Source organism: Tamandua tetradactyla, chromosome 11, assembly GCF_023851605.1.
Source record: "Tamandua tetradactyla isolate mTamTet1 chromosome 11, mTamTet1.pri, whole genome shotgun sequence".
Lineage (NCBI taxonomy): Eukaryota > Metazoa > Chordata > Mammalia > Pilosa > Myrmecophagidae > Tamandua > Tamandua tetradactyla.
This window is the reverse complement of record NC_135337.1, coordinates 70,409,452-70,424,376: the sequence shown is the minus strand read 5'-3', so window position 1 is coordinate 70,424,376 and position 14,925 is coordinate 70,409,452. Positions and strand designations below refer to the sequence as shown.

Below are 14,925 nucleotides of genomic sequence, written 5' to 3'. Positions count from 1 at the left end.
AAAGTATGGAATTTTTTTTTTTTGAGAATGAGATTATTCTCAAATTGACTGTGGTGAAAAATGCACAGCTCTGATTATACTAAGAGCCTTAATTGTACACTTTGGATGGATTGCATGGTGTGTGGATAAAAATTGATATACATATAAAAGATGGCCAATACATCCTGCTTCAAAGCTTGACCCAAGCTGTCATCAGTGGTCAGTGGTCTCTCATCAGCCTAGCTCGCATGAATATTCATGTTTTACTTGGAAAATATTTATTTTCTGGATTACAGAGTGCAGCCCCCGACCCCACTCAGACTCTTACGGAACAAACAGTACTTACGCCTCATTGCCTTTCTAAACTCCAAAACATTCAGATTTCTGAATTGTGGAGGGTCCCAAACATATAGAGAAGGGACTGTAGATTGTCTGTCTATTTACTCTGCCACCTGCTTAACCTCTTCTCCAACCTCCCCAACTTCTTTTTCTAATTATTCCCCACAGTAGGGGCTTGCAATTTGAAAACAGCGGCACCCGAGCCTTCACATTGTGGAAAAGGGCACACACAAATACATCTGGATACCATCATTTGCACTGGGGAGCTAAGAGCTGTGGAGGGAATGTTATACTCGCGTTTTTATCTGCAGCTGCCGTGCCATTTGCCACCCCGCAGAGAACACCCATATGGAGCTTTGCATCTTCCCAGGCTCACCTTTGCCAGAGCAGGTCTCTGCTCATCAACTCTCATGCTTACTTATTCTGAACTGTGTTTGCTATGCAGCACATCTTTTCACCCTAAGACAGACAGATAGCAAGAGAATACCGAAATGGGTGCGCATGCATTTATAGAGTCAAGTAGGTAAGTAAGTCTGGGTCTGCCTTGAAGAAAACAAAGTGACAGCTCGGCTGTTATCTGGACCTGGAATATTTCCATCCAATGTGTCTGTATCAAATACATGCTAGCTCTCCTGCTGCCCATTCACTTGTAGAGGACTTCAGACTCAGCTTTACTACCACCCAGTTATATTTAATCAGCTGCTAAGCTCTTTGGAGCTAAAATTATAGTCAGGTTTGAATGCTATTTTGGTCATAAATATTTATTAAAATTATCAGGGTACTTCCAGCAGACAAAACCCTGCCAATCCTTCTATTTCAACATAGACATTAACTCCATGAAAACTTCTCTATACCCCATTGCTTTTGCTTTTTTTTTTAGCATGTAGATGGAAAGATTTTTTGTTGTATGGTCTACTTAGTGTGCTGCTTTGAAACTGTCATGTACCCCAGAAAAGCAATGTTCTTTAATCCTGATTCAATATTGCTGGGTAGGTCTTTTTTGATTAAGTTGCTTCTATGGGGAGCAGCGCCCTGGGGCTTCTGACACCCCGCATGGGTGCCCACCCTCAGCCTGCACCTCCGTTGCTCTGTATCCAACCTGCAGTGTGAGGCGTTGAGTTGGAAGTGGGGTCTGGGTGTACCCATTTCCTTTGCAGGAGGAGCCTTTTCCTTTTCTTCCCCTGGCACCCAACATAATTCCTGCACGAATACATATCTGTAAGGGAATGCATAGATGATGGGATTTAAGAATCCATTCTAAGGGTAAAGTGGCCTTGGTGAGCGAGGCTGAGTGATCATATCAGTTAGGGTTTTTCCTTCACAAAACTTCGTTACAGTGCCTGGCTCAGAGTGTCCGCTGTGTGCTTGCAGATGCTGCAGCTCGCCACCAGAGGGCAGAAATCAGCCTACTCAAGCCGGAGCTCGTCTGTCCGAATCTGCAGTGTGTTAAGGTGGGTGCTGGCCATTTCACGCCAAGTCCCCTTCTCAGGACAAGTGCAGGGCCATGGGAAACCGGTCAGCCCAGACCCAGCCTCTGCCTTCCTGCGTGGTCCAAGGCCAGTCATGTCCCATCAGCAGTTGCCAACCTGGAGTTCTCAATACAAGTGAGGCTTTGACCTATTTCAGTATTTCACAAATCCCAATGAGAATCGTACATTTAGGCACTGCAGAAATGTCAAATGTATTTGGTGTGAGGGTTCATTTCACGTGTCAGCTTGTCTAGGTTATGGTGGTCAGCTGTTTGGTTAAGCAAGTGCTGGCCTGATTGCTTACTGGGGCAGGTATTCTGGTGATGGATTAAAATCTTTATTCAGTTGGTTGCATCTACAGCTGGTTAATCTACACTCAAGAGAGGAGCTTGTCTTCAGCAGTGAGAGGAGTCTCTTCATCCAGTCAGTTGAGAACTGAGCCAGAACCGAGGATTCCAGCAGTCAGAAAGAATTTGTCTACTTCAGCCAGCCCTCTACTCCTGAAGAATTCAGCATTGTTTTCATTGAGTTTCCAACTTGCAGCCTGCCCTCTGGAATTCAGACTTGCCAATTTCCCTGGCAGTTGCATGAGCCAATTCCTATAATAAAAAAAAATCTCTTAATGTTTTCAGATATGGATTGTATTACACTATATTATATCCCTCTGCACGTCTGTGGACATGTACAAACACACCCCATCCTGTTGGCTCTGTTTCTTTGGAGAACACTGAAAATACATATGGTCACTCTATGTTTAAACATTTGAGGAGTTGCCAGAATGTTTTCCAAAGCAGCTGGACCATTTTCACTCCTGCTAGCTGTGTGAGAAGGTTCTGATTTCTCCACATCTGATTTTTTCATTCTAGCCTTCCTGCGAAGTGGTATCTCGTAGTTTTGATTTGTATTTCTCTGAAGACTAGTCATATACTTCTCGTGGGCTTACCTTTTCAATGCTCAAGATTTCAGGTGTTTATTGGCTATTTATTTTCCTTGGAGAAATGTCTTTTCAGAACCCTTGTCCATTTTTAAATAGGGCTTTTCTTTTTTTGTATTATTGAGTTGTAAGTGTTCTTTATATATTCTAGATGCAAGTCCCTTATCAAATATATGATTTGCAAATATTTTCTCTAATCCGCTGGGTGAAGTTTGTCATATGCTATTTTCAATAGCACTTTTTGTCAATAACACGTTGTCATATGCTATTTTACTAGAGCCAGTTGACAGTAATTTGTCATGCTGCTCAAGAATCATGTCTCCCTAATTTCTTTCTCCACCCAGTTCTTCTTTTCTGTATCCAGCTTCCTTTATCTAATTATGTAACATCTCCACTGGGCTAACCAAGCTTAACATATCCAAAACCAGGAGTGCTGGATTTTCCATTCCACCAAGACGCTCCCCTCCACTTCCCCTGCTCAGCGCATGGCGCCGTCATCACCCACCTGCTAAGGTAGAGCCAGGGATCGCCTTTGTTTCCTTTCATATCCTCACACCTGCAACTATGTATCAATAAGTCCTATTGGCTCTGCTCCCAAAATACAATTCCAATCTGTCCACTGTCTGTGTTTCCCCTTTCACCATCCCAGACCAGGCTATTCTCATCTCTCACCAACAGGAAATCACCTCCTAACTGGTCTCCCAGCTTCCCCTCTTGCCATTGGCTCCTCCCCACTGCCATGCACTTTCCATACAGAAGTCAGATTAAGCCTTTAAATGCACCTCAAATGGCAGCACTCTTCTGCCTAAAACCCCTGGGAAAAATCCAGCAGCTCAGAATCTAAGTTCTCTCCCACCGCCTTGAGCCCTGCCCCAGTGGCTCCCTGCCCACCTCGCCAGCCTTATCTTGAGCCTTCCTCTCCCACCACCAACACTGGATCCCGCCACCACCACGGGATCCCGCCACCCTGAATTCCTTACTGGTATTTGGACAAATGGAAACCTTTGTCTCCTTTGAGCCCCGGTGCTTGCATCTCCCTCTGCCTAGAACACCCTTCTCCAACCTTGGAATGGCTCGGCAGTGGGTGTCACCCCCGACAGGCTTTCCCACATGGCCTAGCTCAGGCTGCAGCCCGTCCACCTGCGCTAGTTTCCATGATTGCTGTGCAGAGGTACCGCACACTGGGTGCTTAAACAGGAGACATTCACTCCCTCTGGTTCTGGAAGGCTGAGGTCTGAAATCAAGAGGCGGGCAGGGCCTCGCTTCCTCTGCAGTCAGCAGGGTGAGCCCTTCCTTGCCTCATCCAGTCTGGGCTGCTTGCCAGGGCCTGACTTTCTCTGGCTTGCAGACGCATCGCTGCCACTCCGGCCACTGGGTGCCCCGTGGGGCTCTGGGCCTTTTCTTTCCTTAGAAGGACTCCAGTCACCGAGTCAGGGCCCACCCTCATTCACTATGCCCTCAACGCCTCACCTCTGCGAAGATCCTACTTCCAGATAAGGCCACCTTCCGAGTTCCAGTTGCACTAATTTGGAGGGGCCCTTTTCCACTCAGTACCCTCCATTCTGGTCATGCTCTGCCACGTTACTCAGTTCATTTCCCTCTTGGCACTCAGCATATTCTGCAATTATCTTGAACTGATGCAGTTTATTTTTTTGCCCATTTCTCCAGCTGGAGCATGAGTGCCACAGCAGAAACCTCTTCTGTATGTATATCTGAAGGCTCAGGCACAGTCCCCGACATGTCCTAGCACTCAGTAAATGCTTATGGGATGAAGGAGAGAATGAATGATGGGACATTGAAAAGGAATATTCACAAAGACAAGGATGGAACGACCCTCTTCCAACTGCTTCCCCCACCCTCCACCGTCCAAAAAAGTCACTGGAAATACTTAATTTCAACATATTGTACTGGCAGAGTCAGGGAGTAGAAAAATGCACAGATTTTGGCCTCTAAAAGCAATGGATTAACATTCTAACTCGGGCAATTATAAACTATGTAAAGGGTAAATCAGCATCTTGCAAGCTCCAGTGAAAGAAAATATGAAATGAGAGATGAGCGTAACACTTCCTACTTTGAAAAGTTGTTAGGACTAGAAGAGTGTGACGGTTTGGAGGTTTTATGGACCCCAGAAAAGTTCATGTTTTTAAAGCTAATCCACTTCTGTGGGTGTAGACCTATTGCGGGTATAGACCTTTTGATTTGGTTATTTCTGTTGAGGTATGCCCCAGGTGGGTCTTAATTCTCTTACTGGAGACTTTTTTAGAGAATGAAAGAGAGAAAAACACAGATGGAGAGAGAAGAGCACACACAGAAGCTGAGAGGAAGCCACAGAAACAGAGAGGAAGCCACTGAAGCCAGAAGTTGGAGGCAACAAAACTGGAAGAGAAGGGTCCCTGAAGAGTCCGGGGTGTCTTGATGACGCCTTGATTTGCACATCTTCAAGAGTCAGAACTGTAAGCCTGTAAACTAATAAATCCCCATTGTCAAAAGCCAACCCATTTCTGGAATGTTGCATTTTGGCAGCTTTAGCAAACTAAAACAAGAAGATAACCTATATGAAAGCACATGAAACTTGGTAGATTTCCAGCCAGTATTAGTCTCTTTTCTCACTCTGTGGAAATGTTGGTCATAAATTTTACTGCTGCTGCAGCCAATCTCCTTCAGATTAATGATCCCAGGACATGAAAGTTTGCTTGCGCAGCGTAGAATTCTGTAAAGCTGGACCTTCTCTTGTTAAGGAGTGCAATTAGGCCAAAGGTAATGGATGAGACCAAACCAAATATTAGCCTTCAGATATGCTTGCTTAGAACTGCTATCCAGATCTGATCACACTGGCCCACATGGAATTTTTCCTGAGGTTAAGTAAACAAACATAACCCAGTCAAACTTTAACCCATTTTGTGGGTGAAGGATTTCAGAAAACATAGATTAACCTTATTCTGCATTGTAATGTTTCTGGCTAATCTGTGAGTGTTAATGTTAGAATGTTTGCACTTCAATTATGCCACAATCCTTCTGGCCATTTGGTCACAAGGAGAAAATGAGTGAACCTCAACCTAGAAAAGTCCTTAGAACTCAAAGTTCCCAAGCGCTACCGCCCTGGCAAGCTGGCAGAGCTGAATTGGGCAAGAGAGAATATACTCAATTGCCATGACCCAGAAGAAAACTTTAAGGGAGCCTTAGAGAAAATAATCTGCCATGTGTCTTGAGAAAAACAGCAAGTGACCAAAACTGGAGAACAGCAAAGAGCAGGGCACAAAAAGGCTGGAATGTATAGTAGTTAAAGAAAATTCATGTCCATGAAAAACATGCTGAACCAATATTATAATATACATATTTTTCTACTGCTTGAATCATCATTTAGATTTTTTATAAGTAACAATAAACTAGTCTAAAATGTACCTAAGCATCTCCAATACTGAGTAAAATATGAAATGAATGAATGGATAACGGCTGGACGGGTCCTCAAGTGAAAGCTCTGCCAGGACCTTTCCTTCTGATAGCAGGGCTAACCGGCCCAGCTGGGCCCCTCCCCTGCACACTTGCGTTTCACCCTTTAGGACCTGCATAGACTGTGGGCTGATTCTCAAACACTGGTGGACTTCCAGGTCCCTAATGCTCATTGACTAAGTGCGTGGAAAAATTGTCATTCTTCCGTGATTTTGCCTGAGACAGTGATCTCACCAGAATTGCAAGGCAGTGTTCTTTTAGCCCCACCAGGCCTCTTACATTTTATTAGCAGGAATTATTCTGAAAACAAGAGCCTTCCTCATCTCTGGGGCCATCTGAAGGCGTTTATACAGATAAAGATTTAATCCTCTCCCTTCAAATGTCAGAAGGGTGGGTGCAGTGCTAATGACAAAAGAGTTTCAGGCTTTTGTGTGGTTTACTCTTTTTCTATATATCTCTCATTTTATTTTTTACTATTAAGTTTTTAAAATAACTTTACTGGGATAAAATTCACATATACGACTCATCCAATTAAATGGATTTTAGTATAGTCACAATGTTGTGCAACCAGCACCCACAGTTGTAGCCAAGAAATTAGGATTTAAGGAATGATTTTGATTACTGAGTCACTATATAGATATTCCTTTTTGCTTTCTGGTATATTGGAGTAGACAGAGGGAAATGCCCGAAATCTCTGAACTGTAATCCAGCTGCCTTGATCACTGGTAATTGTTGTATAGCCCTTATCTACTGCCCTGTGATTGTAAAAGCCCAGTGACTAACCTTCATTTGTACCTATTTATCCTGTTTTTCAACTTTAGGGTCTTGTGATCACTAAAGACAGCCCCTAGTGTTTATTAATGAAGGTTCTTAGGTCAGCCCAGAATGAACCCACCCCAAATGCAAAGTTATCTTGATAACCGAAGGTGGCTCTAACCTAAGTGAGCCCACCTGACATGCACAAGGAATTAGACTTTAACCTCCAAGTCACCTACACCTCATTATAATACCCAAAGTCACATTCACCATCATGTTAAGGCTTCCTTTTTCCTACATCTGCTCTGTGACTCAGCATGTCATCAGTCGGTGCCTGCTTAGTAATTATGTCACCTCCAGGCACATCGTCTGGGGCCACTGTGCTCATTATCCTAAACCTGCCCATCTTTTAGTTCTGCAAAACTATCAGTATTACTGCAGCTCAGACAGGCAGATTTTGTACCAATAGGCCACCTGCTCTCATGCTATGCACCTGGTAATAAACTTTTTCTCTCCTTGAAACCCAGTGTCTCAGGAATTGGTGATTTGAGCTCATTGGGCAAAATAATCCACTGCCTGTGTCCAGTGGCACAGTCAATTGAGGACATTTTCATCACCCCAACATGACATCCATCAGCAGTCACTCTCTGGGACCTCCCACCTCCAGCCCTGGCAACCTCAAGTCTCCTTTGTACCTCTGCACACTTTCTATAAATGGGATCCCACAGTGGGTGTTCCTGTGTGACTGGCTTCTTGCGGTTGGCATAGTGTTTTCAAGGCTCGCCCTTGTTGAAGCATGTTATGACTCCATTCCTTTTTACTGCTGAACGATATTCCCTTGTCTCGAAATACCACATTTTCTTTATTCATCAGTTATGGGCATTTGAGTTGTTTCAACTTTTTAGCTACTATTTTTCATGTTGCTATGAACATATGAAGGTTGTTGGGTGGCCATCTGTTTTCATTTCTAGTGGGCACATGCCTAGGAGAAGAATTGCTGGGTCACATGGTTTCTCCATGTTTGCACTTTTGAGGAACAGCCAGACTCTGCCAAAGCAGCTGCAGGCATTTCACACTTCCACGATGTAGAAGGGTTCCAATTTACCCATATCCTTGCCATCACTTTTTATTTTCTGTCTTTTTTATTGTAGCCATCTCAATGTGTGTGAAGGAATCTCATGTCGTTGTTGTTTTTAAGCTACACTGTTACCCCTTTATTTCACAATAATTGGTTTAGTCCACAAATTTAAGGCAAGCATACACAGGCATCTGCTCTTCTTCAGAAATCATATTTACAAAGATTATATAAAACCTACCACCAGAACGTCTAAGAAATGTTCGTTAATTAAATATGTCTAATTAAGATGCTTTCTCGGGATATGTGAATGAACTAAAGAGGTATACGATGTTTTTTAATAACAAAATGTTTCAAAACCTAACATCAATCTTCCCCTCTTTCGCACAACGTGTTTTGAAAGGGTTAACCTTCAGAAATTCCTGAAAGGTACATAAGAATGGGAGCTATAAGGAAAATGACTTACAAAACAAATAGAGCTACAGAGACTACTTTGAAAAAGTTGGATCTTTGGGCTTTTGACTGGGAAGCAGGCACAATGGTCGCCAGTCGTGCCAGAGGGCTCGTGGGTGCAGCTATGCAACGTTCCACTGCTTGTCTGAAGAAGGAGAGCGCGTGCACTGGGCCAGCTACCCCTTTTTTATTTCCAGTAAGCAGTAAATTCATCGCATCACTAAGAAAGCACAACTAAGATTTGAAGGAAAGCAGGCTGTTTCAACAGAAAACTGGAGGGGCAGCTCGCACGTCTCCATCTAACCGTGCCAGGCAGCTCAGCAGGAATGTAGCGCCCTCTGCGCCTGCTTCCCTCCCAGCCTTGCCAGGTCCACCTTTTTTTTTTTCTGAATGCAGCATCTCTTCTCTTAAAATCCATAAATCCCTGCTTTGCAAATTCAGATTTTTTTTTTCTTAAATTCCTGACAACGTAATTGTTGGAAAGTTTCAGCCTGTAGAACCTCATTATTCTTCGCTCTTGCTTTATCTGGGGCTTTATTAGAGCTATCAAAATCCACTAGCAACCTAAATCTTCTACAGAGATGATCCTTAGCAGCTTGAGATTCTCTTAAGTAATATTTTTAAAGGTCAGAAAGTTTGAGGTCTTCAGCAGCAGACATTCGTGCTTCTGTTTTCCTTGCTTGATCCAACAGTCCTGAAACTTTGAGAAAAACCTGGAATCTGTCTGTAGAATCCTGAGTTCCTAAAGCATATAATGAAGAACCAATTCTACCATAATCATCTTTTGTGGTGATTATGGTAATCATCTTCTTCTATAATAATAATAAAATATTGTTACAACCCTTGTGTGGGATCGAATTATCCTTCACTCGACTGTGCTATTCTAAAGAAACGCTCGTTCATGCTCAGAGAAATCATCGACTTCCTTACCTCCTTAAGTCTGCTGACTTCACCAATTCTTAAAGAAATCTTCCGGGTTTTCCTTTTTCTCCCGCACAAATCTTGATATTACTTTACTCTGAGAAGACAGGGAAATGCAAACCTTCCCTCCGGGCAAGGGTGTGTCTTCCTGAACCCAGCCAGGTATTCCCTGCTGCAGGGTTGTGAATTCTCCCTTCCTCCTTCCCCGGCAGGACTGGGAGGTGCTGGTGGGATAATTTGCCCAATGAAGGGTTTGTGAAGCCAGATTAATTCTTCATGTCATTGAACAGGAGAAAACTCATTTTGTTTAAAATCTGGCAGTGGACTCTGTGTGTGAACAGTGACGTGCTTTACCCCTCCTGGAGGACCTGGAAGTCTTTCTTATGAAGATCTACGGTTATTGCTTCAAGTGTACAGTTCTTCTGGGAGAGGAACTCGGGACTTGCCCAGTCTCTCCTGGGGGCTGACGGGCCCAGGCGTGGGGCGTGGGAGAGGGTGAGTAGGGGAGACACAGGGGACATCTCAGAGCCAGGCCTGCAGGGGACGGCCGCCTATGTGTGCGGTTCCCTTTGGGCTAGTGCCATTGAGCGTCTTCGCATATGTTTCCGGGGCCCATTTTTAAATTGGGTTGTTTGTTCTTTTATTGTTGAGCTTAAGAGTTCTTTAGATATTGTAGACACAAATTCCTTATCAGATTCATGAGTTGTGAAACTTTTCCCCCATCCTGTGGTCTTTCTGTATATCTTTTTATTTCATTCCTGGTCTTCATTCTTTTTAAAGCCAGTGGGAGTCCTTCAAAGCTGGCTTTTTGTCCTCCCAGTATGACCCACAGTGTCTTTGATAGCTTCCTCGTGAAGGGAGGATTTCGGCCGAGTCTCGGGCAGGCGGGGAGGCCGGTGCCGGGCCACACGGGCCCACCTCGCTGGAGGCCAACTCGGCTGGGAGCAGAGGACCTGGGTGGCGAGGTCAGCCCCGCTCCCCACAGGGGGTCAGCTCTGCTGTCAGAGGGGAGCTGCACTTCTGTGGATCTTGCGTCTACCCAACCTGGTTGTCACCAGCCACGAACCGAGACTGTGCCAGCAAAGGAGGCATCAGGACCAGAGAAACAGCCATGGCACCTCTGACCTTCTCCAGTTTCATAAATCAGCAGCAATAACTCTCTCCCATCCCCTTGCCCTCTAAGAAACTAGCCAAGGCTTTGAGGATTATAGGGTTGTACAATATGCAGAGCCACTCACTGATTTAAAAAGAAATAAAAACCAAAATGTCCAGATTAAGGCACCATTTGGTATTGCTGGGTGGGAGATTTCTGATTGTTTCCATGGAGATGGGGCCCGCCCAGTTGTGGGTGGCAACTTTTGATTAGGTGGGTTCCATGGAGATGTGTCTCCATCCATTCAAGGTGGGGTTGCTTACTGGGGCCATTTAAGAGAGAACCATTTTGGAAAAGGCTTCAGAGCCAACAGAGTCAAAGACCTTTGGATGTGGAAGGAAAACGCCCCCAGGGAAGCCTGATGAAATGAGGAAAGTCAGCAGATGTCGCCATGTGCCCTCCCAGCCAACAGAGGTGTGCTGAACCCACCCGCCTTTCTTGAGTGAAGGTGTCCTCTTATTGGTGCCTTAATCTGGACATTTTCACAGCCTTAGAACTATAATCTTGCAACTTAATCCATTCCCTTTTTAAACGCTGTTCCATCTGGTATATCACATTCTGGCAGCTTCAGCAAACTAAAACAGTCTGTGAAGACATTGTATCACAATATACTTTGTGTGGAGGACTTTATTTTTTTAACTTTGTAAGCTTCAATGCCTTTCTTCTAAGTCTCCTAGTGATTGTGTATTGTACTCCAGTTTATGACAGTCAATGATGTAAAAGTAAAATCATCAGATTTCTATATGACTTTAGGAATAGGATGTGTTGGCATCATCATTTTTGCTGCCACACATGACAAGACCTCAGCTGAAATCACTGCAATTCTACATGGGTTTTTTGGCTTGCTTTATGTCTCTAATTGACTTTTTTCATTCCACTTTGTGAAAAATGACAGGAGCCCCTGCTGAGAAAACTGGAGACTACCAGTCGGTCAGAAGCCCTCAATGACCCACTTAAAGTGTAAAGGCTCCGGGGAACAGGTGTCACGTAAGGTAGCAGCTCTGCACGGCATCCATGCCTGGTACAGGCACAAGTAGAATCTGTGTAATTTAAACCACTGCTTCTGGAGGGTGAGGGAAAGGGCAGGAGGGCAGTTTGTCACTGCAAATTAGACTGCAGGGGTTTTTGTTTATATATATATATATATAATTTTTTTTTTAACATGGGCAGGCACCGGGAATCGAACCCGGGTCCTCTGGCATGGCAGGCAAGCGTCCTTGCCTGCTGAGCCACCGTGGCCCGCCCTATATATATATATTTTTAATGGTTGAAATTTATCTTAAGTAATTGGTTTTTTGGGGTGGGGGTGGGAAGGACAATTCTTTAAATCATATAGAATAACTAGTGGTAAATTATGCTATTATTCTTTTAGAACATCTTACTAGGCTTAGCCTCCAAATCATGCTTTGTAGCTATATGAGCAGCCTGATTTTGCTCATCCCATTGGAAATTTTTCATTTTTTTTAAATTAATTTGCCTAGTTATGAGTTTCTTTATTAATAAAAGAAAGTAAATGTACAATGATTAGATTGTTCTATTCATAGAAATTTAATGTACACTTAAGAGCTCAATATTTAAAATGTTGATCTAGGCTTTTTTCCCTTAAAATGTAATACCCAGGCTTTACTGGATCTCACTCACCCTTAAAATTCCATTACAACATTTTAGGATAATTATTACTAACTCTTCCTAAGACTTTGTATAACCTAAAATAAATATATATGGGAGATGTTGGTATCTTGTGTGTGTAAAAACAACATGAGCAACTCCATGTTTATATTGCACTTTCATTATTGATGATACCAAAATTTTTTTTAATGTTACATAATGTAACACAGAGAAAAACTGAACAAACTGATATTAGGCCTGTGCCAGTTTGAAGCTGTTAGGTACATCAGAAAAGTCATGTCTTTTAATCCTCAATCAATATTGCTGGGTGGGAACTTTTTTATTGTTCCTATGGAGAAGCGACCTACCCAACTGTGGGTGGTAACTTTTGATTAGATGGTTTCCATGAAGATGTATCTCTACCCATTCACGGTGGAGTTGCTTAGGAGCCCTTTAATAGGGAACCATTTTGGGAAAAGGTTGAGAGCCACCAGAACCGACAGAGCCCACACAGACAGAGACCTTTGGAAATGAAGAAGGAAAATGTCCCTGGGGAGCTTCATGAAACAAGAAGCCTGGAGAGGAAGCTGGCATACGTGGTCAGGTGCCAGCTGAGAGAGAAACCCCAAACTTCATCAGCCTTTCTTGAATGAAGATAACTTCTTATTGGTGCCTTAATTTGGACATTTCCACGGCTGTAAACTTGCAACTTAATAAATTCCTCTTTTTAAAAGCCATTCTGTTTCTGGTATATCATTTTCCAGCAGCTTTCAAACTAGAATAAGGCCTAAGGACCAAAGATAAGAAAGATAAACCTTTTGCCCAGAACAGTGACAGCAATTATAAAAGCAAACTTCAGCCACTTACCAAGTATCCGAAGAGATGAATTCACACTATGATTTAGAAAATGGTCCTTTCCCATGCTAGCAGTTGGCATCTGATGATTTCTACTTAAATTAGCACAGTTCTTGCTAGGCTCTCTTTAGTGTTTTCTTTGGACCAGTTGTCTTTTTAAAACCCCAGCTAAGAAGTCCGTCATCATGGCCTTTTTCATCTATTCACCATGCTCAGGCTTCCCTTTCCGTCTCCCATTGCAGTGCTCCAAAGGGTGCCTCTCCATCCGGTAGAAGGGGGCCTCTGGCTCTCGGCCTTTCCTGTTGTCCGTGGTCTGGAATCTTGGCCCTCTCAGTTGCATACTGTGCAGCAGGGTCTTTGTGTCACATCCTCATCGGTCTAGTTTCTCTTTGGAGATCTTTTTAAGAAAGTGAATGTTCAGGAGACTCCTCTCTAGATTAATACTGTTGATGGTTTAAGAGTCGTCAAACCACTCTCAAGAGATTTCATAACTAACACTGCTCATCTGGAAGAACTGTCTGCCACTAGCGGGCGGTCACTGGGCACTCAGGACCAGGCCTTTCTGACCAACTGGTTCACAGACTAGACCTTCCTTGTCCTTCCAGGCTTTTGTTCCCTAGTAAGTGATGAGCCCATTATCAGGTCCCTCAGTACCTTGGTGGAAGTCTCCAGGAAAGGGTATCTATCTGAAAAAGTGGATAGGATACAATTCAATGATCTCATCCTTTTTTTAATTCTTCATCTGCCATTTGTGTGTGGTAGATGGGTTTCACCTACATGAATGTGGCTACTGTGGTTCTCAGAAATTGGTCAGCATGGCCAGATACAGCTTCTGCTCTGTCTTACTGACTCGGAACCTTATCATCTGGTATCAGAGCTTGGATGCCAGTGTTAATGGCAATGCCACCCATCATGGGCACTGTTTCTACTGGGCATGTCATCTAAGACAGAGAAATAGTTAGGATATCAGATTCAAAAAGAAAGACTGGTTGAAAGATAACCAGTTTGTGGTAGATAAGTTCTGAAATTTCATATCAAACTGCATCGCTGTCATTTTGAATGTTGTCTAGATCGCGCTGGAATTCACGGCAAACCAGTGGGCCACCTCAGCGTCCCCACCCATGCAATGTGCTTAGTTCAGTTTAACAGACATACCCTCAGCTGATCTCACATATAGGCTGGCATGTTGGCACTGAACTTAATCTCTGCTTGTTCTGAGGTTTCTCCTCCAGTTGTTTCATAGATGCAGCACTGGGTCTCTTCACTGTCCAGTTACTCCTTTCTTTTCAGAAAGATACGTTCACTGGTGTTTTTGGTCCCTCTGAAACCGTCTCTCACAATGTTATGGAATGACTGGTTAGCCTCCCTCTTACTATGTATTGTGGAAGGAATTAGGAGTGAAAAACTATTAAGATGAATAAAAAGCTCAAGCAAAGCATGGGACCAGAAACCACTGCTGTGCACAGAAAAGGACAAACTCAATAAACTCAACAAACATGGATAATTACGGTAAAAGCAAAACCTGAGGTTGTGCTCCGGTCTCCGCGATGCTCCCGCCACGTCCCCACGCTAGCCCTGGACCCACACACACGTCCCAACCGGATGAACATGACCTTCCCACTGACCATCAAGCGTCCGGCGCGGCCCCCATTCCCGGGTGCGCGTGAATGCGGGCGAGCAGCTCGAGAAAGGCGTACGCCCGGGCCGCGCGCTCAGGCAGCCCCCTCCCCCAGCCCCGCGCCGAGCGGCCCCTACCACAGCAGCCCGCAAGGGCTCCCGCCAACCGCCCGCCCCGGATGCCGCGGCCGCCGCGCCCGCAGAGTCACCTCCACCCGTCACCCAGACACACGCTCTGCCCCCCCGCCACGGCGGCCTTAACAACGCCCGGCCAATCCCCGCGGGGACCGCTCCAGCTTTGCGGCAGCGGGCCACG

At 44.4% G+C, this 14,925-nt stretch overlaps 1 long non-coding RNA gene and 1 pseudogene across 1 annotated transcript; both read right to left on the bottom strand.

Annotated features, from left to right (window-relative positions):
- Positions 1-7,617: 7,617 nt before the first annotated feature.
- On the bottom strand, positions 7,618-10,489 carry LOC143649151 (sorting nexin-6-like; annotated as a pseudogene).
- Positions 10,490-12,006: 1,517 nt separating this feature from the next.
- Positions 12,007-14,888, bottom strand: LOC143650255 (uncharacterized). Its single transcript, XR_013159469.1, has 3 exons — positions 14,148-14,888; positions 13,005-13,678; positions 12,007-12,924 (listed from the first exon to the last, which is right to left on the bottom strand). It is a non-coding gene; the product is annotated as an uncharacterized LOC143650255 (long non-coding RNA).
- Positions 14,889-14,925: the final 37 nt, after the last annotated feature.